Raw genomic sequence first — 10000 nt, 5'->3', positions numbered from 1 at the left:
AGCCCGGCCCACCGGGCTACACCCTAGGGACACAGCGGGGGCCCCAGGGGTGCAGAGCCCCAGAGCTTACCTCAGGCCCCAAGCACCCGCTCCCACCACCTAACCTCATCCTGGCCCTCATAATTCAAAAGCTTCACAGGCCCTGTGGGGACCCATTTGTAAAATGCCAGCCCCCTAGTCCCAGATCCCAGCTGGTGCTCAGGCACCCATGACCTGTGGGAGACTGTGCCCACCCCCACCCCCACCCTTCCTTAGCTGAGAACAGCCAGTGTGGGGAGCTGGCCCCTGGGGCTCAGGCTGTTGGTGCTCCTCCGTTCACCGCCCAAAGTCAAACCCACCCATTGGCTTCAAGGAGAAAGGCTTGGCTCCCTGTTCCTATAAAGACCACACCACTACCCACCCACCCCCACCTTCCCTCCCACCCCACCCCCACCCCCGACATGGGACATAGTGGGTCTGGCTGGTATTCAGGGTGGCTGTGACTGGCTCCCAGTCCAGGGGTGCGAGGGCCCAGACCCCAGTGGCTGCTCTTGGGAGGGAGTGGGGCCTGGCTGGACTCAGCTCAGCCTCCTGCAGCTTCTCCTTCAACACAAGGCTGTGGGATGGGCCTCCAAAAGGAGGTGGGAAAATGGGATGAAAAGATCGCGGGACTTTTATTTCCCCTTTGGAAGCGCCACCCCCCCTCCCAGATGTCCCATAGGTGTTTGGGTTGCTTTGCCTTCGGGGCAGTAGTGAGCACCGTTGGGGTGGCCATTGTAGCACACCTGCTGGGGAGGCCTTCGAAAGCATCCCACCGCCAAGCAGCAGGGTGGGTGGAAGAGAACTGTGTTTTAAACAGTGATAAAGCAAACAAAACCCAGGCCCTCCAAGTGGACAGAACAGAAGGGTCCCGGGTCCTGAAGCTGTCATTTCACGGGAGCAGACAGCCTCATCTTTCTCCCGAGGAGCAGCTAGTGGAACCAAACTGCTGCCCCTGCCATTCCCAATGCCCAGCAGGGACCCAGACGTGAGCATCATCCTTTCGTCCTCCTCATGCCCCAGAGAACACTCCTGAGGGGATGCGTGTCGGGCTGCTCACCTGAAGGTCGGCAGTTCGAAACCACCAGCTGCTCCTCAGGGGAATGATGGGGTTTTCTACTCCCGTAAACAGTTGCAGTCTCAGAAACCCACAGAGCACTTCTGCCCTGTCCTGTCCAGTCAATATGGGTCAGCATTGATCAGCTGCCCACTCAGGACCTGGGCAGTGCAGACAGCGGGTCAGAGGGCAGTAGGTAGGGACCACCCAAGGGTCCCGGGAAGAAAGCCAGGAGAGGTGCTGTGGGAAGCCCTTGGAGCTCTGCCTCCTCTGACCTCTGACCCACTGGGCGGCCAGGAGCTGGCCCCAGACTTTGTGTCCGGCAGTTGGCAGGCCGTGCAGAGTGGTGGTAGCCTGGTGGCAGGACAGGGGCTATGCGAGGGTGCCCCCAAAGCAAGACCGTCTGTCCCCTGTTCTGAGCAGACTCCTGTCTGTCTGTCTGCTGGGAGGTGCCCTTCTGTGGAGACACCACCCCACCCCTCACCCCCGCCTGCATTTGGACTTGGGAATGTGAGCGCATTGGGGGCCCTCACTCCTACTTCCCCTTCTCTGATTCATCCACAAAAAGGGCCTTGGGCAGCTGACTCCCATGCAGCTCCGGCCGAGGCTCCCCATGAGGAAGGGAGCGACTGTACCCCTCTCAGGAGATGCCTCGCTTTGTGCTGGGACAGCCCGGAGACTGGAATCGGGACCGTCCTGTAAAATGGAGCACCAAGGTCACCCAAGCTGCAGCCTGAAGGGGCTCAGGGCTCCCCTCAGGAATCGCCCTCCATGTAGTCCCTCATGCCCCCTCGTCCTCCATCCTTGTTGGCCCCACTCCCATCTCCTGCGGCCCCAGCCATGCCAACTCTCCCAGCACAAAGTGGTGCTCTGCCCAGCCGGGGACAGGGCCTCACTATCAGTGTCAGTCCTGTGCCTCCCTCCCTTGGTTTTCAGCATTTTGTTGTGAGTAGGGTGAAGGTTTTCAGAGATGTGTTTCCGCTCAGATACCAAGTCCCTTGGGACCTTACTTGCTGGTCCGCAGACAAAGGCAGCAGGAGCCACACACCTGTGGGCGACGGCAAGGCTGCCCACGCAAGGCTCCCTGCAGCTGTGGGTGCTGTCATCCCCGTGGTTGAGTTTGGTCTCATCACAGCCCCTGGGAGGCTCTGGGCACTGCCCCCAGGGCCCCCTCGGCTGCGCCTTTGTGGACAGACTGTGATGGCCTGCACTCACTCAGCAATAGGACTCTGGGTCAGCAGCCGGGGCTTAGCCCGGGGCCTCCAGCTCCCGAGGCCGGCCCTGGAAAGACGTGGTGTGTGTGTGTGTGTGTGTGTGTGTGTGTGTGTGTGTGTGTACTTGGGGCAGCAGGACAAACAGACAAGACCGTTCCTACAGATACACACAGACCAACAGAAGAAAGGGAGAGCCAGTGTCAGGGGACGTGGGGTGTGTGACAGCCCGGACTGGGACACAGGGGCCATCCCCGGGTACTTTCCAATCGAGGGCAGTTTGAGATCCCTCTAAACACAAGCGATGCCCAGGACCCTCCTGGGACAGGCATGCCACTACTCTGCCCTTTGACACCCATCAGAAAGGAGTGGGCCAAGCAGACCGAGGGCAGCCCTCCCTGAGCTGCTGGCCTGACAACACAGTCAATGGCCGCTGTCCCCCTTCAATCCCCAGTGAAGGTAACAGGACCCTTCCCCCTGCCATCCACACAGACACAGCCGGGGTGGGGGCAGGGGAGGGTGGTGCTCTCAGGAGCAGTGAGTGGCCCTGCCCTTGGCGACGAGCAGACACACTGCAGGCAGATGGCTGGCAGTCTTGGAGGGCAAGGCAGGGGCCACCCCTCACTGCCCTCTCTGAGCCCCTAAGCCTCCCCGTCTGCATCCCGGGAGCTGGACACCACGCCTCGGGGCCCTTGCAGCTCCCAGTCCTGATTTCTCATTTGCAGTGAAGAGGGGACAAACGCCCAACAAGTGGCTTTGTTTGCAAAGTGAGATGGAAAAAAATGTTTCTTAATGTTCCCTCACGTGACTTCCAGAGCACACCCCTTAAATACCTCAAGCTCCCCACCCCACCCCAAGTGCCTCTTCTTCAGCAGAGAGGACGCTGCCTACCCCCGAGTCGACTTTAAAAATAGTCGATGTGTGAAAAGATTGAGTCTCAGAGCGCTCGGCGCGGTAATGCCCAGAAGGTGTTTAATAAACATGATATGCAGCCGTTGCTAAGAGAATCGGATTTATGTACAAAAGCAACGCGGGGCAGCTGCGTATCGGGGTGGCGGCCTTTTATTCGACTGTGAATCCTGATATTCTGATGGAAGCAATTGGGCAGAACTTTATTTATAATCAGCTTACAGCACGGGCAGCGGTAGCGTAAGTGCTTCTTCAATGGCATAGCAAATCTTGTTGTCTCTGTAGGCAAATGAGACACCCCCCTCATCAATTTTCATCGTCACATGGGCCATTGTCAGGGCGAGATATGTCTCAGACCCCCTGATTAGCCAGAGCCTGTGTGACGTGGGCCATGGCCACTGGACCCCAGGACAGCTCTGAAAGCATCCGAAGAGAACATGCCAGAGGAAACCAACATGAAGGAATTTCAATTTTCGGCATTAGCGAGCCAGGTTCACCAAGAAGCCTGGCCTCTGGTCGGAGGCAGCACGTGGCCTCCACATGCAGGAGCCACAGAGGATGCCTTTTCCCAGGCTGGGAGGGCAGAGGGCTCAGGCAGACACCAACGAGACACAGGACACAACTAGGAAATCCCAGGATTCCTGATCCATATGTCCAAAATTCCTCCTCACACATAAAGGGCCTGAAAATGCCCTTGCAGATGCAACCAGTGTCCAAGGAAGCCAGATGCACAATCCAGCCCTGCTATTGCTCTGCCAGGCCCTTGGGGGCCCGGAGCCCTGGGGCATAAGGAGCTAGGTGCTGGGAGTTCAAGCCAGCTGCCGCTCCTGGGGAGAGAGACGGGCCTTTTCTTCCTGGACAGATTTGCAGGCGGGAAACCTCAGAGGTGCCCTGAGTCTGAGCCGACTTGCTGGCAATCAGTTTCTCAGTGCTTCATCTGGAAGTTCACGGTGACTTCCACCGGGCTGTTCTCGCCTCGGGACTGTGAACAGGAGACAAGCCCAGTCCTTCCAGCCTCAGACAGACCCGGGAGATCCAGGAAACTCCCCCAAAACCAGCAGGCAACTCATGCATCATATGACTTCCTGCCCCCCTCCAGTGTCCCCACTGCCACCCCACTGTCCCGACTGGAGGTGACCTGGCATTGCAGACAGCCTCCCAAGGAGGGGCTGGTGGGATTGAACTTCTGACTTTCAGGTTAGCAGTGAGTGCCTCGCTCAGGGGGCCACCAGGGCTCCTTATGAGGGAGGCTCGTTCCCCATCCTCTCCAGCATATCCGCTCTGTTTCTCGGGCCCTTTCTAGGAATCAGAAGAGGGAGGCAGTGGTAGCACTGAGCGGCAGGCAGGACCTTCACTTTCCCTGTGAGAGACCCGGGTTCAAATCCAGCCAGTGCAAGCTAGGCGCAGCCCCATCCTTCCACCAGTGTGTGATGCTACAGTGCTCCTCAGGTCCCAGTGGAGCTTCCAGTCTAAGACAAACCAGGGAGAAAGATGAGGGCTCCCCCAGTGGACAGAGAGGAAGTGAGGGCTCCCCCAGTGGACAGAGAGGAAGTGAGGGCTCCCCCAGTGGACACAGAGGAGATAGGAGCTCCCCCTATGGACACAGAGGAGGTGAGAGCTCCCCTAGTGGACAGAGAGGCGGTAAGAGCTCCCTCAATGGACACAGAGGAGGTGAGGGCTCCCCTGGTGGACAGAGAGGAGGTGAGAGCTCCCCCAGTGGACACAGAGGAGGTGAGAGCTCCCCCAGTGGGCACAGAGGAAGTGAGGGCTCCCCCAGTGGACACAGAGGAGGTGAGGGTTTCCCTTGTGGACACAGAGGAGGTGAGAGCTCCCCCAGTGGGCACAGAGGAAGTGAGGGCTCCCCCAGTGGACACAGAGGAGGTGAGGGCTCCCCCGGGGAACATGGCAGTGACGGAGTGTGAACACCCTGATGGGCTGACACAGAGGTGGTAATGAGCATAGACTTCTCTATCATTCCTGCCTCAGTTTCCCTCCTCAACGGCTTCCTTTGTCAAATCAAGTTGTCCTGTCACTAACTCCTCTCCCTGCCCCCATGCCCCACCCACCCCGGCTAAAATGCCCCTTCTTTCTAATCACCCAAAAGAGCACAGAGTAGGGCAGGGCATGGTCCAATCATCTAAGATATCTCCTTCTCCTTCAAGTCAAATTCCGTGAAATGAGGCTAGCAAAGAAAACAAACTGGCCCTAAGAGCAATCCATGCTTACGATGTGGCCCTGCTCCACACTCGCCCTCAGGAATGATCCCTGGAGATAAGGGAGTGTCAGCAGCGTGGTGAGGAAAGCAGATGGTGCCCAGCTACCACTACAGCACTAGGGTCTTCAAGACGGGTCTTCAAACAAGCAGCCACCTAAGTGAAGGGCCAGCTAAATCCACATGGAAGAAGCACACCAGCCTCTGTGATCCGAGGATTGTAAATAACAAAATCTAAGCTCATAGGGTGGAATTGTCTTTGAGCTTAAATGCTGAGGGTCTGGTTCGCAGAAGGCCATGGATGAGAGTGAAACACAAAGTCTATCCCAGAGCCCCCATGAGGAATTCCCCTGGACCACTGGTCAGGGACCAGATGAGTCTTGCCCTCAGACAGAGGGCATTGGAACACGGATTGCTGCAGAAATGGATTAAAATTTAACACATTATTGTTTGTATTTGTTTGACCCTTTTTATTTATTTATTTTAAATTATTTTATTGTGAGCTCTTACGGCTCTTATCACAATACATACACACACACACACACACACACACACACACACACACACACACATATATCCCTTGAGTCAAGCACATTTGTACCTGTGTTGCCATCATCATTTTCAAAACATTTTCTTTCTACTTGAGCCCTTGGTATCAGCTCCTCAATTTCCCCTCCCTCCCCACTCTCCCTCCCTTATGAACCCTTGATACTGGTTTTTCTTTTTTCATTCGACATTTTTAATTTGTTCTAATCCTAATAGCTTCTGCTTTGACTTGGTTTGAGGTTTCTGGGTTTGGTTTTGCTGCCGTTGTTTTGTTCCGGCACGCTTTTCTTTCTGTAACATGCAGGATAGGCAGAGGGAGTAACTAGATTAATAGTTCCTCAGGGTTGGGGCAGACATGGGTGGGGGTGATGGGGAGCTAGTGATCATGGTGACAAGAAGGAAGACCATGTCCAAACTTGATTGTGGTGGCAATCCCACAGTTCATATGACTACCTTTAAACCATTGAATTGTAAGGGACATAAATTCTATGTCAATAAAACCGTGACAAGAGAACATTGAACAAACCAGGTTGCTTCTAGGTATGACCCCTGAGCGGACCAAGTTTCTTCCGGGGAAGCAGCCTTCACTCCACATTTTGGCACCCCAAGGGTCCCAGAAGTGCTCTGCCCAACAGAGTGTCCACAAACCCATGTTCTGGGTGACTGCTGCAGCTGTTTGCAGCTGCCGGCTCAGCGCCGAGGCTCAGTGACCCCATGACCAGTAGAACAAGACACTGCCTGGCCCCCAGGGGCAGGGGTGTGTGGCATCAGAGGGACCCACCAGGTTTGTGTTGGCTGCTTTCTAGAGGTAGATCTCCAGGCCTTTCTTCCTAGTGTGTCTCCGTGTGCAAGCCCCACTGTCACCGGCTCAGCATCCCGGCAGCATGCAGGTCTGTGCCGGCAAACGGTGGTGGCTGCACACTGAGGTGCCCTGACCAGGACTCGAACCCAGGTCTCCCACGTGGAGGGGATGAATCCTGCCACAGAGCCACCCACATCACCTTAAGAACACACCTCCCACTCCTTTGTCCGGAAACAGCCCAAATGTTCCCATGACCAAATGCTTGCAGTGGCCTGGACCTGCCCCCACATGGGCACCCAACCCACTCTGTCCTGCTCACCTCCTGCAGGCCCACTGGCCTGGGTCTCCCTCCCAGAAGCCACAGCCTCATCCTGCCTGCTGCTGGGCACAGGGAAGATTGCTGGTCAATTGCATGCAGTCTTCCCTCGGCCTTTCCCAGGGAAAAGCCACTCACCACCACACATGTGTGATCGTTACCAGAGCTCTCTGCCTTCCTACTATTGTGCCCCCTGGCCTCCCACTGGGGGACATCCCGTCCATACCCCCACCTCACAGAGGCCCAGTTCAAAGCCAGCATCCTGCCTCCCTCTGCTGGTGGCCCTGCCTCCACTTCCAAAGTTGCACCCTGCATCCGGCTTCAATTGCCATGTGCGTCAAGCCCGTCCCCCATCTCCCTCTACAAAGATTTGTGACAAACATGGGCCCCAGGAGGACAGCCCAGGGCCATCCAGGTCCTGAATCACCTCTGCAAAGTCCTTTCTGCCAGGAAGTGACCGTTCACAGGCCCCAGGGCCCCAGGGTCCAGGAACTGGGTGTCCTCCGGCTATTCTCCAGCCTCCAAATGACAAGAGCAAAAACGAAACTCCAATCTTCGTCCTCCGCTGGCTGAGTCCAGACCCTCCTGAGCTTCCCCGGCCTGCCTTTCCTGCCTGGCAGTAACTCCAGACCAACACACAGCCCATGGCATGGGCTCCGAGCCAGCTTGCGGCCACCCACTCCCTCTGATGCTGGCTCGGGCGCTGCCACCTCATGGCCCTTTCCCCTTGGACTTTCTGGAGCCCGGCCTTGGTGACAGGGCAGCAGGTTTGAAGAACCAAGCTAGCAGTCAGACGCTTAACCATTTGTGCTACCAGGGCTGTCAGAGAGAAACAGAAACAGAAAACCGTCAAGTGGACTCCAAATCGTGGAGACCCAACAAGAGAGAACACAAGTGTCCCCAGAGGTCTCCACGGCTGTACCTGCTACCAGAAACACGCGGTCATAGCGTCCCTGTACCTCCTACCAGAAACACACAGTCATAGCGTCCCTGTACCTCCTACCAGAAACACGCGGTCATAGAGTCCCTGTACCTCCTACCAGAAACATGCAGCCATAGTGTCCCTGTACATCCTACCCTGTACAAACACACAGTCACAGCATCCCTGCAAGGAGCGCTGCTGGGTTCTAACTGCCCACCTTTTGGTTAGATGCTGAACCACTTGAGCTGTGTCCGAGATGGTCATGAGGTGCGACATCAGGTGGTCTCTGGATCAGGACTACTGTCACTCGCTGAATACCACTGAGCCTGCCACGGACAAGAGGATGGCACAGTGCCCATCCTGGGCCACCACCACCCTCTGGGGTCCACTTGAGTCCAGGCAGAAATGAGCCTCCTGCCCAGGGACCTGACCTCAACCCTTCCCCCCTCCCAGCACTCCCCAGCCAGCCCTGCCAGGCCACCCCTCTGCCACAAAGCTCCGGTCTACTGTGGTCTGCTCTCTGGCTGGCCACTAGCCACTTGGTGTCCACTCCAGGACAGTCCTCGCTGCCTACTCTAGAGCAGTCCTCCTCACTGCCCACCTTGGTGGGATCCTCACTGTCCACCCCAGGGGAGTCCTCCCCACTGCTCACCCCAGGGGAGTCCTCAGCTCCTGCAGATGTGGACAGCATTCTGGGAAAGGAGTGTTCGTCTTCTGAAAGCCAGCTTTCACATACCTGCCTCACCTGGCTCACCTGTTCAAGGCAGGTGAACCCAAAGCCGAGCAGTGTCCTTGTTCTGGGCAGGGTCATCCCTCCCTCTCCCAGACGGGGCTCCCAGACTGCACGCAGTGTCCAGGCCCCGGGTGGGCTGAGGGGCGTGTCAAGAAGAATACGAACATAAACCGCACATCACAGCAGTGTCTCCGGAACTTGCCTTCCTTCTCCCACCCGCATCCCCACCCCCAAATCTGGCTGTGTGCTGGACAGTGGACATGCGGGATCCAGAGATGTGGTGCTGAGCCAGACAATGCTTGTTCCCACAAACCAGGACAAGCTGGTCCCTCTGAGAGGAGGGGCAGGGGCTGGCGCTTCTCTGGGTGTCCAGGGTCCAGCAGCCTCATGATGCAGCTGGGGAGTGGGGACACATGGGGGAGGGGCGTCCCTGTGCTGGTGGTCCATCCAGCCCTCTATGCGGCCAGCAGGCTGGGCCTAAGGGAGGACAAGGCAGGGGGTCAGAGTGAGCATTCAGGCAAGGTGGGACCAAACAAAACAACCAGACACCCAGCCCACCGCCGTCCACCCAGTGCACTGTCCACCCATCACAGCCCTGCAGAGGGTCCCAAGGCTGTCAGTCTCTGCGGGAGCAGACAACCTGGTCTTTCTCTGTGGAGCAGCTGGTGGGTTTGAACTGCTGGGTTTGCAGTAAGCAGTTGGATGCCTAACCGACAGCGCCACCGTGTCCTCTACCAAGCCTCAGGCATCAGTGGCCCGCCCTGTCTTCTCTGTATCTTGTCCAAAACTCACCCCCACACGTCCCACCCCACCTGCTCTGCATGGGCAGAGGCCCCCGGCCCAAAACCCCGGGAAGTTCGTCCTGAGCCTGGAGAAGCTCTTTGCTCTGTGTGTGTGTGTGTGTGTGTGTGTGCGTGTGTGCAAGCGTGTACCTGTGTGCATGTGTATATGTGTGTGTATGTGCGTGAGTGTGTGCCAGCGTAAACAGGGTGATGTGTGCATGTGCATGTATGTGAATTATGTGAATTTTACATGTGTGCATACCTGCCTGTGTATGAATGTGTGTGTGGCTTGTGATCCAAACCCTCTCATTCTCACAACCCTCCCCCTCTGAACAAGCCAGCCCTGCCCGTGTGGGGCCGGGGGCTGAGTCTGGGCTGCTGCCTGGCTGAAGGAAGCCACCCCCGGCCCAGTTTGCCTTCTCCAAGCTCCGCTCAGACCCGAGCCAACAACTTAGCTCCTCTGACTTGGGTTCTCCTGCTTCCATTAGCCAG

This window comes from Echinops telfairi, unplaced genomic scaffold (assembly GCF_000313985.2).
Source record: "Echinops telfairi isolate 266 unplaced genomic scaffold, ASM31398v2 ScPeMD7_18;HRSCAF=68, whole genome shotgun sequence".
NCBI classification, from domain to species: domain Eukaryota; kingdom Metazoa; phylum Chordata; class Mammalia; order Afrosoricida; family Tenrecidae; genus Echinops; species Echinops telfairi.
Note: the sequence above shows the minus strand (reverse complement) of the source record.